Raw genomic sequence first — 16,203 nt, 5'->3', positions numbered from 1 at the left:
ATTTCTGATTCTTACAAACAGTCCCTTTAACTTTGGACCTTGACTTTCAAATGAAAATATTTTCCTCTTTTTTCGTCACAATTAGAAAAAGCTCAGAATTGAAATACCTGAGCAGCACACTGTGTTTTTAAACTAGTCTTGTCTTTCAGAGTAGGTTTTAAGCCTGCCGTTAGTAATTCGTCTTCCATCTATTTCTGCATGTCCAATGAAAGGCCAAAATGTGAAATGACCTTATAGGTAAACTCCTTCCAGGTGGAGCGATAATGCAGTCGCTTCTAGCAGTTTTGCAAATGGCAGCCATCCACTGCTTCTGTCCAGTGAAGCGGACGGAGGGACAATGGATCCATTCTCAGTGTGTTCTGTCACCCGTCTCTGTCCAGCACAATCCCAACAACCCCCTCACCCACCCACACGCCGTCCCTCCCCCAACACCACCTTCCATGTCTACACCATAATACTGTAAAGCATGTACGGTGTGTATGTTTACACTATCTAGACCCTGCTGTGTGTTTTACTCTCAGTACAGCTGCTACAAAAGTCTGTTTGTGGATGTGAAAGTTGGATAGTAACGCTGTCTATCCAGCAGTGTTCGAATGTAACTAAGTACATTTACTCAACTACTATGCTTAAGTACAATTTTACGTACTTGTACTTTACTTGGGTATTTCCATTTTATGCTACTTCATACATCCTGGATGCAAATATTGTACTTTTTACTCCACTACATTCATTTAATGACTTTAACTATTAGTTACTTTGCAGATTCTGATTGCTAATATGAAATATAAAACTCAACAAATAGATTACGATATATATTATTATAGGTTGAAGGAGCGGTGTGTAGGATTTGGCGGCATCTAGCGGTGAGGTTGCAGATTGTGTCCAACTGAAACTTCTCCCGTGTGCCGAGCATGTAGGAGAACTACGGTGGCCGACGCGGAAACGTGAATGGTCCCATCTAGAGCTGGTGTTTGGTTTGTCCCTTCTGGGCTACCATAGCAACATGGCGCCCGCTCTATATGTAGATATAAATGGCTCATTCTAACGATTCTTATTTTCAGGTGATTATACACTACAGAAAACAACGTTACATTAATTATTATATTCCATTTCTGCCAATAGATCCCCATAAATGTTACACACTGTTCCTTTAAGCTGCCTCGCAGTATATAAAGTAACCTTAAACCATGTAGTCTGTATTGACTGCAATGTAAATGCATCCTCCGTAAATACGCTACTCTCCGTGGTAGTGACGTATAATAAAAGAGGAGAAAGACCGCTGATGGTGGGCCGGCGGGGAGGTGGATGGGTCCAACAAAAAGAGGACTTTCAACCAGGAGACCGCTGTACGAGATCGGCGTTTTGTAAGTTACGTTAGTGACATTTGTGATGTGTTTTCTGTACCTAGCTAAGTGGTTTTGTTGCCTAAACCTAAGTGAGTGGTTTTGTTGCCCCCTGCTGGTACTGAATCTTCATACACTGGTGTAATATTCACGCCTCAGTGAGGCAAAACGTGCCTCAGCCACAATATCCTCCGGCGGACAGATGGGTCTGTTACACGCTTTGGTGTGATATTGGGTTGGTTTGAATATTAGTAGCAGACAAAGATGTTTTTGATGGATTTTAAAGGTCCAGTGTGTAGGATTTGGCGGTGAGGTTGAGGAGATTGCAACCAACTGAAGCCTCTCTCGTGTGCCAAACGTGTTGGAGAGCTACGGTGGCCGACGTGAAAACGCGAATGTCACCTCTCTAGAGCCAGTTGTAGCAGAGCCTGTGCGTAGAGTGTGTGTGTACTTGGGAAGTGAGTGATGAAGCAAAAGAGAGAAAGAGCGGCGACGATGACAGGAACGAGTAACGTTTTTGACTCCGGCCCAAGCAGGAAAAGTTAACAGAGTTCGGTTTGTCCGTTCTGGGCTACTGTAGAAACATGGCGGTGCAACATGACGGAGTCCATGGAGATATAAACGGCTCATTCTAAGGTAACAAAAACACAATTCTTATTTTCAGGTGATTATACACTCAAGAAAACATACTTATTAATATTATATTCCATTTCTACCAATAGATCCCCCTAAATAATACACACTGGTCCTTTAATAACATCAGTTTGCTCCTCTTGTATGTGACCCATCATTCCTAGTTCCAGCCCTGCTTCCATTAAAGAAAGTACGATGTGGCCGGTCGAACTTTGCTAAAAGCCACACGAGTTACAGCCAAGACAGAAAGGTCGAACAAGAGACAGAAACAAACGAGCGAGGCCAGAGAAAAGGGGATTGTTGTGATTAAAAGACAATTATCTGTGCACATCGACTTCTCAGTGTTGTGCGGTGTCAGGCTCGAGCTGAGCTGCTCTGTCCCAGAAGGCCTCGGGAGACAATGGCTACTGTGTCAGGAGGAGGAGGGAGGGGGTGCGTTAACGAGTCTTGGGGTTTCATGACACGCTCACAGCACCATGCAACTGTTTGAATACTCTTAATGCCACGTCTAGGCTATGATAATGTGTTTTTATTAATGGCAGTCGTAGGACAGATGAGTTGGCCGGCTGAAAAAGGCTCAATGTGATGTACAATCGCTGCAAAACAAACAATGATGGAGTTGTAATTAGACCTTTAAAACAGGCTTTAGGTGAAACTCACAATATCATCACTTCAATCAAATGATCCAGATTACCAGTCGCAAAGTGGATCTATTACACGGACTGTAGGAAAACAAGATGGATGTGTTTAGAAGCAGCTTCAGAGTGACCTCAGTTCACTGTGTGGTTCAGTCAAAGGACATCAAGGAGGAGTCTGTAGTGTCTTCGATCACAGAGGCAGTGGAGATGTTTCTCACACAACCCCTGTGTGCCAGCCACAGCTTTATAGTAAGGTGTAGTATTTTATTTTATCTTTATTTAATCAGGCAGTCTCATTGAGATTAAGATCTCTTTTCCAAGAGAGACCTGAGAAGAAGAAGAAATATTCACAGGAACAACTACACAATAAATTAAAAACAGACAAAAGAATCATAAAAAAACCATCAGATAATAAGGCTTTAAAATCTCCAAGGTGAATGCAAGACACGTGGGCAGTTTGCAGTTCACTAGTGCGTACATGGGGGGGATATCTAAGGTTAAGTAGTTACTGGATCGTGTTCTGTACTTACTTACTGCATTTAAATGACAGAAGAGATGTGAGGTAGTTTGGAAGCTTCAACAGTTCATCTTGAAGAACTAAAAAACACATGGAAACCGCCATCCTTTTATCCAAGGTGTTTGGGAGGTTGCACTCCTGTTGCGCCTGCCGTTTCTAAGCAACCAAAACCTGCGCGCTGTGATGACACTGTGAAGTTGTGAAGCCTCACAGACTAAACTAAACAAAGTTAAAACAAAAGATAAATGGATTTCCAGCACCATAGTAACATTACTGCTTGGTTCTCTGTGTCAGTTTGGCGTTTTGACGTTTCAACCGGATGTTGTGACGTTCTTGGACTGAGAGAAGCAGGTAAAATAGTCAGTGGGACAGATCATAAAGCTCTGGGTAGTCCTGCACTAAAATGATTAACTTCTCCTACATATATTTACCGTAGACGGATATTTACAGACGAAAGAAAAGATACCTGTGATTGGTTGTTCCCTCGTCACATGACATGCGGTGCGCACTGCAGCATTAAAGAACATATATTGCCAAGAAGTGAAAGTCAATTGTTCGTTCCATTGCAACGTCAGCGCCCAGTCGCAAAGCTACGCTTCCGCCATTTTGGACTGAAAGCGACTACCGGACGCCATTAAAACATCCGCCTACAAATGGCCTTACAAAAGTAAAACAAAATTATTTCTATTCTTTCGTCATATTCTACTGAAATGGCCTGTGTTGAACAATAAAATATTATAAATATAATATATTATATTATAAATATGTAAATATTTCAGTCCAAAATGGCGGCAGCAGCTGTCGGGTCTTTGCCTCGCTACTCTTTGGCAGCGTTCCAAAAGTTGAACTGCGTCTATTTTGGGGCGATTGGGAACGCTTGATCATCGTGGCGGTGTCGCATTTGAGCGCGTCTACTGCGAGTCTACATTGGCGACAAACGGATTTGAGGGCGCAAAAAAGCGCGCTGTGTGTACCGCCCCTAAATGAATAACATGAGATGGCTAGTAAAGCCCAGTAGCTCAGCAATATTAGTGCAGAAGTTATTAAGATAAAACAATTGGGCTGTTTTAGTCCAGTTAAGTAGATTTGTACTCTTTCGTTTTGATCTAATCGGAACTAAGATGGCGACAGTTTATTTCTATAAACAAGACACAGATAATAACATCATCATTACAGTTACGTTAGCACCGTTGCCACGCTCATGTCATATCAGAGTTATTGTAATTATGAGTTTCCAACTTGTAAATACTGCTGACGTCAACATCTAATCATAATTTTTCTGAAACATCAGATATAACCGAATATAGAGATGTGCCACACAAACATGGACGCCTCACGTCAGCTAAAAGTCTGTCAACCAATGTAATTAAACCGAAATTCAATGGTTATAGTGTTATATCGTTTTTGTTTTTTATATATAACCAACTCTGTAGCCATACAAATGTCTTGAAACAAATATGGGAATCTTCCTTATCTCTACTCTCCATTCCATATGACTAGTGTGTTGTTGATTATTTTCTGGATTAATCGATTAGTTGTTTGGTCTATAAAAATGTCAGAAAATGGTGAAAAATGTCGATCAGTGTTTCCTCAAAGATGACGTCCTCAAATGTCTTGTTTTGTCCACAACTCAAAGATATTCAGTTTACTGTCACAGAGGAGGAAAGAAACCAAAAAATATTCACATTTAAGAAGCTGGAATCAGAGAATTTTGACTTTTTCTTTACTCAAAAAATTAGTAGTTGACATCTAATCTTTGATTAGATTTTATTTGATAGGGACGATGCAGTTTGACATAGTTCCAATACCGGGCATGAAACTGATGAACTGCACAGAGAGTTTATAGCTCATTTTCAACTCTTGTCCCTAGTTGGGCTTTTACATGTTCAGTGTAATTCAAATTATACAGCTTTCTATATCATAAGACCACAAAATTGATTCATTGATTAGTTGTTGCAGTGTGACGTTGAACTCTGCAGCTTAGTGTTGGAGCAGACAAGTGTGACTTTTTTTTAAGTTTAGGCAAGTTTTAGCCTATTTACTACAAATTATGTAACTTTACTGTGTAAGATGTGTTTACTAGCCTCCAGTCTTTCACTTGTTTCCATCAATCGACTTGCAGAGACTTGTGAAAATTGTTGAGATAGGTCTCATCATCATCTGCAGCAGGCTGGTCATTGTTGTGAAATAAACCGCGACAGGGCGATGCGGGTCTCGCCGGCTTGTTACATGGCTACTTACTTGAGAAGTCAATAATTTGACACAAAAACGGTCCGCCAGAGTCCGACATCAGAACTGTGTCCATAGCAACGGTCTGTTATATTACAAAGCAACGGTCTGTTATAAAGAAATAACAGACCATAGGACGCTGTGATTGACCAATCAGAATTGAGTATTCAACAAAGCCGTGTAATAATGCTATGCAATGTATTCCAGATTTTTAAAGTCAACCTACAGTTTGTCTCAATGTATTACATGGCAATCATGTGACTACTTTAACAACAATAAAAGCAACTAAAGTTTATACAAGTTGGTTTTTCTTTAGTAGTGTTGCCTGGAAGGTGGGAAAACACATCTAAGAATATTAACTAGGGATGTCACGTCGATGCCAAAATTTAAAAAAAGTGACGGTACTCTTTTTCTACAGTACCGAAGGTACCGTACGATGTCAGTTATGGTCGTTGGTAGGGATGTGGCGGTGAGGAAAATTTCCCCATCGGTTAATAAACTTGTGACAACACCGGTGTTACCGATTACACCGGACATTTTACAAGAAAAGATGACGGTCAACATGTGAAGAGCGCTGACTCTGATCTTTACTGTCGGGTGGCGGTGTGTCTGGCCTCTCCGGTAGCGCTTTTGCTGCGGGGCTCCGCTGCGAGGGTCTACCTGGCGCCGCTGCTCCGTGCACACCGGCTGTGACGGCTCCATCCGCCTCACGGCGATTACCTCATTAACGTTATGGTTCCCTTATAGCATTAAGATTAAACGTGAAATATCGCCAAATAGGTGCGTTTGCTTTTCACTTCGACAATAAATCCTCTGCCTTCTGCTCATGCTACTCTGAGATGACTGACCAGATGTATTCACGGTCAGTATGTAGCGTCCGTCATCTGACTATCGATTGATAACATGCTGCCGATACGCCAAAATGAACAAAAAGGGTCAATTATTTTTATTTATTACTTAAAGGCTACATGCCTCTGTTTTTTGTAATGTTCAAATGTTTTTAATAAGAGTGCGTGTTGAATTACATGGGATTTATTCTTTTTTTTTACCGTGGTATCGAATTTGTATCGAGAATCGTGGAAATTCACTGGTATTGGTATCGACTACTAGACTTCTGGTATCGTGACATCCCTAATATTAACCATGGCCGTGTCATGCTCTGAAAAGCATATTTGTGGTCACTGGGGTGAAACATGCAACAACACTGTTCTGGTTCTCTAGTTCCTCTGTCCTCTGAAGCGTTGACTTTTCATTTCTAGACTCAAAGCAGAGACAGATTTGACTAAAAGGTTTCCATACTACTACCCCCTCATATTGGTCCTCATCATCTGCTCCCCCCCCCCAACTCACTTCCTGTCTTTTGTTACAATGAAAGAAAAAAATGTGGATGTGCTCTCCATCAATCCAAAATGTTCAAATATGCTCAGTTGCATCCAGCGTACAGCGGCTGGCCGTGTTGGATAGAAAAAGGCCTCGGAGCTCAAAGCCTCACCCATATTTGTTGGGGCGAGGGGGGAACAGTGTGGCCCTTTGTGGCCCCGTGTGTATTTATGAATGGCTGAGCCTCGGGGCGAAGCCTCAGAACAATGCTGCTACACTGAAGAGCTGATTTTCATATGGGAGGGGTGATGGTGATGATGGTGGTGATGGTGATGATGGTGGCGGTGGCGGTGGGGCGAGCAGTTTATTCTCCACCGTTGGGGCTTGGTACAGAGAGTGGCGAGAGGTCTTGCTGGCAACGGGCTGGTGTGACGCTGTGCATGTGAGTGTCAGAGGGAAGGCTGCTGGGACTGCTCATACAGGAGCTGCTGAACGCTTGGAGGTCGACCCCGGTCACCTACACAGGTGAGCAGCTGCGGTGTATTCTGATTTGTTATTTTTTTATGCCCCTGGGAGCTTTTGGAATTGGATATTTTTTTAGTAAGAAATAAGAAGGAGGACTTCCAACCACGCTCTGATCTATCTATCTTTGTTATTTTTGTTCTTTAAGGTCACACACCTACAGTCAGGGTGAGTGTGCGCTTGTTTGCGTGAGCGTTCATAGATGAGGTGACGAGCGAGCAAGTGAAAAGATTGAGAGTTGGATGAGTCACAAGTTAGTTAGGTAATGGATAAGTGTGTGTGTGTGTGTGTGTGCCTGCCTTAATGAATGCATGCATGAGTGAACGTGTTTTGTGATGATGTGTAAGCGTGGACATGAGTGAGTGAGTGCGTTATCTGTGTGTGTTAGCGGGAGCTGCTAAAAGCTCAGCCAATCATTACTGGACAGATTTGGCTGCCGGTGCCATTAGCGATGAGCCGTTCCTGTAATTACCAGAGCGTGTTACCACATCCAAACAGACATCTGATGCCAGGTACAAGAGCCTGTGATTACACAGCCAACCCAAACAGTTTTGAGATTTTTAACAGCAGTGGTCTGCATTATGAATATGAGGGAAAGATATGTTTTCTTTAATGACTCCCACTGCTTCACTTGCTCTGTAAATAGAAGGGTTAGAGAGAGAAAAAGTGGCCGTGCAGTTTTTTTAAAAGGAAACAAAGTGTTTCATAAAAATCAAGAGTGGTGGTGGTGGAGGCGTGTAATCTAAATTCTTACTTACGGCCTAATTGGTGAATTTTGAACTAGAAAATGTGCGAAAATGCATAATCCCTCAGGATCAGGCTAAATCACATCAGTGGTGACACATTTGAGTTTCAGATTTTGACCTTTAATCACAGCTTCCCCTTTAGGCCAATTAATGTATTTTGTAAGAAATGGACGGACGTGTACGGCAAGTTTCTCCATCCAATTAGACCTTCGGGGCGTTTAAGCGGTCCCACTTTGAGACAGCGAGTCAAGTGGACGGTTTTAGCGAGCAATTGGGATGGGGGCCACACTTTGTCCGTCTGTGTGGCCGAACAGGTGACGGCTCTGTTTGTCGCCCCCTTTTGTTCAGAGCGGAAGGGAGAGCGCTCTAATGAGAGAGGAGGCCTGTGGCTCACCATCTGCCCACTGGGCCGGGGGATGCCAGAGTCACTGGGTTTGCCAGGTACAAAAGATGGAAATAAGCTCTTGGTGCTCCTGGTCTCTTGTTATGTTGGTGACCTGCCAGCTGAAACCTATACTCTGCTGTCGTTAAATACTCCTAAAATGCGATCCATCTCTGTAGGTCTTGTAATATAAAAATGCATTCGAAGTTCAAGTCAGCAACAGCAAAATGCAGAGTGTAAAAGGGAAAATGCACAAATATATGTAGCATCAGTACAAAGTTGAAGGCAGGGAGTGAGACGAGGGCTGCAACTAACTAATATTTTCATTGTTGATTATTTTCTCAATTAGTCGGATTGTCAGAAAACAGTGAAAAATGTCGATCAGTGTTTCCCAAAGCCCAAGATGACGTCCTCAAATGTCTTGTTTTCTCCACAACTCAAAGATATCTAGTTTACTGTCATAGAGGATGAAAGAAACCAGAAAATATTCACATTTAAGAAGATGGAATCAGATAATTTTTTTTTTTTTTTCTAAAAAAATGACTCAATCCGATTAAAGCAGCAGTGGGTAGAATTGGAGCAAATATGATTAAAAAAAGATGTTATTTTTATAAAACGGTCGCTATATCCTGACAGTAGTACATGACAGGTAATCTGAAAAAAAATCATGTGTCTCTGTGTCCTCCGGTGCTCCTGATGGCATCTGCAAGATTTCACAGACCGGAGGAAAACAACCAATCAGAGCCGAGCTGGAGCCTTGCTGTCTCTGAGCAGCTGTCAATCACTTGCGAACTCCGATCAAACGGTGAAACTAGGCAGCGCTGATCAAATATGAATCAATATTCTGTTACTGTAATGCCTATTTCTCTCCTCAAATGTTTTCAGAAACATCTTGTAGTGTACGGTTTAGCTGTAAAATTAGACAGTCTGTGACTCAGCAGCCATGTTGAGATCAGTTGAAGAAATACCAAGCACCGCCCACCAGCCAGAGCACAGCCAATAGGAACGCTCTCTCTCTCTGAAATGACCTGTGATTGGCCAAAGTCTCCCGTCACGGGATAGATTTTCTAAAGCCTGTAAACAGAGCCATGAGGAGGTGCAGAAGTCTAGTTTTCTCTCAGAACACTTGAATTACAATATGCTGAAAGGTTATTATGGAATTTTTGCCCAATGATGCCAAAAACATTCTGCCTACTGAAGCTTTAATCGATTATCAAAATAGTTGGTGGTTAATTTAATATTTGACAACTAATCGATTAATCGTTGCAGCTCTAAGTGAGACCCACACCCACAGATCTGTGCATACCTAGAAAAACACTCTCGACATCCTCAAGTCTGAAAGTCTCATATAAAATAACACCTCCCAAAAAATAAAGTTTACTTGAACGGTAATAAAACTTAATTGTCACTGAAGAAAAAGTAGATACAAAAACAGACGCATAGTATAGATAAAAAAGCACCATTAAACATTAATATACCACATACGTTATAGGCAGGAAACATAAAATAGAGGTACTTTATGCACCTTAAATACACTTCAAAGTATATCTACTTTAAGCAGCAATGGTTTTATTTTCTTTGATGACCTCAAAGTCCAGTCTGAATCTTTATTCATGCCAGCGCTCTCTGCAGTACCTTGGACAGACTGTGTGACTGCATATTGGCATATCTCCGTGTTTATGTTTGTATCTGGTATGCATGAGTGTGTGTGTGTGTGTGTGTGTGTGTGCGTTGCTCATCGCAGCTCATCGCGGCATGTGTGGGCAGGGGAGCAGTCATGTTTTAAGACCATCTGCTCCTCCGAGTATTTTAGTGGGGGCCTTAGCTTGTGGTGGACCAGCGCGCGTCACAGGCAAACAGCAAAGCGCAAGCTGTGAGCGGGCCTGTTCCGGAAAAAATTCCTCCAGTTTCTGCCTCGCACAATGGGCAGTGTTCTGCATACAAGGTTCCCATTCTCCACCCCCCCCCTCCTGTCCAAGAGCCACGGCGAAGCTCTTGTACACGGGCCGCAGACGATATTCACAATGAAAATGTTCTTCTTGGCACAGTCGATTGTTTGTGTGAGCCTCTTGGTGTGTGCGAGCAATTTCAATAATGTAAAATGAGTCATAAAAGGTGTCGTGGCCTGATTTAGCAGAGCTGATTGTTCAGATAGCATTTGTGTCCCTGAAGCGTGATGTGGAATAAGGGATTATGGCGAGGTTTGATTACCTTAGGTATTAGAAGAGGAGGATCTGCACATGGCAGCAAAAAGATCAGATGAAGACAAACACGCACTGATGTACTTTTAGATTACATATCTTCAAGTCTCCAGTGAGCTATAGACGCCGTCTCATTAGACTTTTTCAACATTTCTTTTGTTCGTTTCGCTTCTGTCTTTTGTGACAGAAACAAACATGATATGATTCTGTTCAACTGGACGCTCACTCCGTCTGCTCTCGTGCATTTAACAGATACATACAATGACTACAGTCCTAGCAGGACAATGGAGCAGGCTGAGCTTACATACAGAACATAGGGGATGCAGAGGAAGGTCACATATCTGCACACCCCACACTGAGGAGCGTGTTGGCTTGCCCTATGCTGCATGTGTGTGTGCGTAGGGGGGCTATGGCATGCCGCGTATTCGTTTGAACGCGCGTCAATGCAGCATTCTCCTCTTCAGCTCTTCCCCAGACTGTTTACGGAGGGATTCCCTTGAGGTTATCCACGTCTCGGTCGATGCCATCACTTGGCCGGTGGCCTAAAAGGCTTTTGGACTCAGTGACTCACCCTACATGTAACAATGAGAGTGGGGGGGGGGAAAGCCACTTGGAAAGACAAGTTGCCTTTTGTTGCTCTTATATGTTAACTAGGTGGACGTCTGACTGGATCCATGCTTGTGCTCCCCGCCCACAGACATTCCTCAGCAGGGAAAATATTAGATCTGCATACGGCTGGAAAGATCAATGATTGTGCCCTGAAGCCTTTTTTCATCTCTGAAATTCAAATTCATCCAGACATGGCCTCCGATTCAAACACTTTCTTGAGTTTAATTGTGTGATTTAGGGGAAGATCAGCAACAGCCTGCCGGGGGACATCAGTAACTATCAATCCAAGATCATGCCTCTTGAACATAACAACACATATCAAACATGTGAGCGCTAAAGTCAGCATTACCACGGCTAAGAGGGTCATACTTAGACACTGGAAAGAGAGTGAACCTCCAAACTATCAAGAATGACTTAATACCCCAGCGTCACACGAGTGCCTCATTTATAAGATAAACAATGAATTAGACGTTTTCTTAGAAATCTGTGAACTGTTTCTGTCTCATTCCAGGGAAACTGAAACTAACACAGAGTACTCTATACTCAACATAACTCGGAGTTAAAAATAAATAGTCACAGTCCTGTGGTTCTGACAGGTGGTATATGTAAGTAAATATTGTCTCCTGTACAGTTTTTCTTGCAGCTTTTATTTAATTCATTTTGTTTTAATATTTTATTTATTATTATTTAATTATTTTATATTCTGTATTCTTTATTTATTCTTTTATAATGTGCTTTAAACACACAGTATGTACTCTGTATTTATCCTGTGCGGGTAGGTGCTGGGAATCTGGTGTGTGAATTTATTTTATCAATTTATTTATTTTTATTTATTTATCATTATCATTACTATTTATTTATTTTATTCATAAATTTAAACAAATAATTTATAATATATATATATATATATAGTTTTATAATTTTTAATTATTTATTTTATTATTATTATTACTATTTTTCTCTCTTTTGTTTATAGTTTGTTTTTCGATTTACAGTTACAATCCGTTATATGTACATATTATTTTATTTGTTGTGGTTTAGGTTGTTGTAGTCTTTTTTCTTAAGGAAACAATAAAAAGCATGATTATAAAAAAAAAGAATTGTGTGATTTAGGCTCTCTTACGCGGTGATGTTAAACAAATGAACCATGCTAAGATCAAGATCTGCATCAAACTCATTTATAATTTACACAGCCATATTCATCTGACTAGTTCTATGTTCCTCCCACTCTCCGTATGTCGCTCTAACGCAGCCTTTCTCAAAGTGATATTGAGTCATCGCTCCTTTCATCGCGCACCTTGTGTCTCGGGCGCCACGAGCATGAAGCTGTTCAACTAATATCAACATACTTTGCTTCGACCTCAGAGGGAAATATGATCAAGGCTCAGAGTTCAAAGCATTAAGACACACGGGACGCGTCGGGGAAACGATGGAGCCGAGCAAAAGGAATGCTGAGTGGGCCAAAGAACAGCTCCAGAAATGCCTGAACGCATATTCAGAGCTGCCCACGACACATGTAAACCAGAGCTCACACAGACTCCCTCTCTTCCCCTTGTCTCCTTCTAACATCTCTCTTTATCTCTCTTTTCTGTCCTTTTCCCACAGACATCTCGGATTCAGAGCAAGACGACCGACTCGGGCAGAACAAACACAACGGGAAGACGAAGAAGACGAAGAAGAGGTCAGGACTGAGAGGGAGCAGGAGCCTGGTGCTGAGGCTGGTATGAGGCAAGTGTTTTTGTGTGCGTGTTGCGTGTGTGTGCGCCTAAGTGTGCACACGTATGCTGTGTGCTCCGTGCCAGCCGTTTGTCTATTCCTTATCAATGAAGCCATTGTTGTTGGGGCTGGTGGCGGTGTCAGCGGCCCTGCCTGGCTGCTCGGCTCCATTCTCTCCTGCCGTTGCTGATGCACGGCCTCTCTGCGTGGACGCCACTCGCCCAGCTCTTGGCCTTTTGTTGCAGTGCAGATGGTGGAGCTTGACGCAACATTGGAGGAGAAAAGTTAGGATTGTCACAGCACAACAGTTGTGTCACAATGGGGCCAAGACGCCTCGAAAAGTGACCTCTTTCAATGTGAGGTGATTTTTAAAGAAGTTGTAATCAATATTTCTTTGCAGCAATGTATCAGATGTGAAAGGGAGTCTCTCATAGTGATGAACCTACAGAGAATTATCACCTCAGTCTGCAGCTTCTCTCAGCTTTACGGAGCTTTATAGTGAGTTTTATAGGTCATTGTGTATCTGTCCGGCCTGCAACTTTACTGTTTTGGTTCACTCTCACTGCTCTCATAGGTTGCGTCTGAAATTCCAAACTAACATGCCATTTAGTACGCTATAATAGTATGTGAGATTTTTTTAATATGTCTGAAACCTTAGTATGAAACCAATAGTACACAGATTGCATACTATTTTCAGAACACTGGACACTACGGTGCCATAAATATCCCACAATGCATTGTGGAAGAGACAACATGTTCATAACAGACATTGGCGAGCAGCTCTGTAACGTCAAGATTTCACTTTTCTAGACGTAATATATTTTTTAGAATTAGTTAAGACCGTGTACGTAGTCAACGTGACGTCACCCGTTGGTTTGTGGACTACCTCAAGTTCAGCATTTTGGCCGTCGCCATCTTTGTTTTTGGTCGTCGCCACCTCGCGACCAAAAATGTTAAATTAACTTTCATGAACTGAAAACACACTGTGAAAGGGTTAAAGTTGTAAGATGAAAACATGGACAATGCTGTGGTAGCGACCTGTCTATCGCAAGGTAGCCACGCCCTAAAGCATCCCCTGCTTTATGGTCTATTTGACTCTAAATGGGACCATCATTTACTAAATGAACATCATGCTGTATTGAAGAAGACTTGAAACTAGCGACTGAGACCTTAAACTCATGTTTACAATGTTTACTGAGGTAATAAATCAAGTGAGAAGTAGGCTCATTGTCTCATAGACATCTATACAATCAGACTTCTTTTAGCAACCAGAGGAGTTGCCCCCTGCTGGCTGTTAGAGAGAATGCAAGTTTAAGGCACTTCAGCATTGGCTTCACTTTTCAGACCCGGAGGTAGCCCACTGGTTCAGACTGTATGATTCTCACAACAGTACGGGTTACCATGGTTACGTGTCTTCAAACCGGCAAGGAGGCTCTCAGGAAGTGACGACGTAAATTACTGCTCAGTGCGTCCGAAAATATGCATATTACGGTTAATTCACGCAAACAGTATATTGAACGATAGTACACATGTTGGGTATGTAACGCATAGTATGCGATTTCGGACGGAGCCATAGCGTTGATTTCGTCAACAGCGGACAGAGAAAAAAGCTCTAAAAACCCACAGTAGCAGCATCAAGCAGCAGACAGACACAGTTAGAGACTAGCTGGTGAACAAAGTGGAGCATTTAGCAGCTAAAGAGCCTGATATTTCCCTCAGGAATTGGTGGAGACCAAAACAGAGCTAAAAGAAAGTGAATATTGGGCTGATATTCATCAGGTGGACAGAAACACGACTCTAAATGAATCATAATGTTGCTCCGTATTAACTGCTGTAGGTTTAAATAAGCAACTGTTAACTAACTATACTCACCATATCAACTTAAGAGTTGATGATATGTCAAACAACTTGTTCCGCTGCCCCTAAGTGGCCAAAAAAAAAATAGTTGCTGCAAGTTTAAAGAGGAGTAGCAAATGTGAAAGTAGAAGGCAGCTATTTGCCAAGTAAATTTCCTTTAAGCGTTCAAATATCTATGCGTTTGTGACTGCATGATGAGCAGCATGACGAATCCACGACCTCTCTCAATGTTGAAAACAACAGCATTTTTCACTTCTCTCCAGCAACAAGGCTAATATTGGTCGTGGATTCTCCGGGGGACGTTGGGAACGTGTTAATCACGAAGCTCTAATACACAATCCACTCTTAGGCCTGCCATCTGCACACACCGGCTGCTACAGCATGAGGCTAAATCCTCTGCTTCTACTTCTGCATGTATTAATTCTACACTCACTGCACAAGTAACAGTCATGATAACAGTCATGATAATAGTGTACATCTCATTTACGTAGCATTTACACGGTTGCAAATTTCTTTAAAGGTCCCATATCGTGTTCATTTTCAGGTTCATACTTGTATTTTGTGTCTACTAGAACATGTTTACATGCTGCAATGTTAAAAAAACAACTTTATTTTCCTCATACTGTCTGCCTGAATATACCTGTATTCACCCTCTGTCTGAAACGCTCCGTTTTAGTGCATTTCAACTGAATTGCGTTGAGAGGCAACAGTTTGGGTCCATGTTTACTTCCTGTCAGCTGATGTTATTTACATACACTGCAACAGGAAATAAACTGGAACACATTTAGAATGTTTATGTTTAAAACCGTGTAATGGTCTAAATATTGTATATTTGTGACATCACAGCTTGTTTCAAACGCACAATTTCAAAATACGGGCTGTGCACTGACAGGCGAAAACCTGCCGCACGGAACCTGCGCGAAAGGCCATGTCTGATGGTGTGACGTCACCTGGGCTGAGCGGACACTTGCGACCCTCGCGAATGCGGCAGTAAATCACGATGTACGCGGACATCTGCACAGAGCCTACATGAACACCCTCTGATGACGAAATTTACGTCACGCGGACCCCCGCGCACTCACGGAAAGTATAACTTCTGCTTTAAAGCGTCAGTATGCAGTATAATTTTGGCATCATTGGGCAAAAATTCCATAATAGCCTTTCAGCGTATTATAAGTCAAGTGTTCTGAGAGATAACTAGACTTCTACACCTCCTCATGGCTCTGTTTTCAGACTTTAAAAAATACAGCCTGTGACGGGAGACTTTGACCAATCACAGGTCATTTCAGAGAGAGAGAGCGTTCCTATTGGCTGTGCTCTGGTCATGTGACCAGAACTTGGCATTCCTTCAAGAGATCTCAACATGCCGGGTCACAAACTTTCTAATTTTACAGCTAAACCGTGCACTACAAGATGATTCTGAAAACATTTGAGGAGAGAAATTGGCATTAACGTAACATCACACTGATTCATATTTGATCAGCGCTGTC

General features: G+C 42.2%; 1 protein-coding gene across 6 annotated transcripts in view; it reads left to right on the top strand.

The window, feature by feature from the left end:
- The window catches only part of mag (myelin associated glycoprotein), a 37,391-nt gene that overhangs the window by 2,760 nt on the left and 18,428 nt on the right, over positions 1-16,203 (top strand). For 3 of the 6 annotated variants that reach the window (XM_037786170.1, XM_037786168.1, XM_037786171.1), the window contains exons 1-2: positions 7,049-7,205; positions 12,746-12,861. The gene's annotated coding sequence lies outside the window, so the exon portion shown is untranslated. Of the gene's footprint in view, positions 1-7,047; positions 7,206-7,240; positions 7,371-12,745; positions 12,862-16,203 lie in introns of those variants that run through there. The other 3 variants (XM_037786169.1, XM_037786167.1, XM_037786166.1) reach the window with 3 other exon arrangements.

This window comes from Sebastes umbrosus, chromosome 11, assembly GCF_015220745.1.
Source record: "Sebastes umbrosus isolate fSebUmb1 chromosome 11, fSebUmb1.pri, whole genome shotgun sequence".
Lineage (NCBI taxonomy): Eukaryota > Metazoa > Chordata > Actinopteri > Perciformes > Sebastidae > Sebastes > Sebastes umbrosus.
The sequence above is the reverse complement of the archived record's forward strand: the minus strand, read 5'-3'. Positions and strand labels throughout refer to the sequence as shown.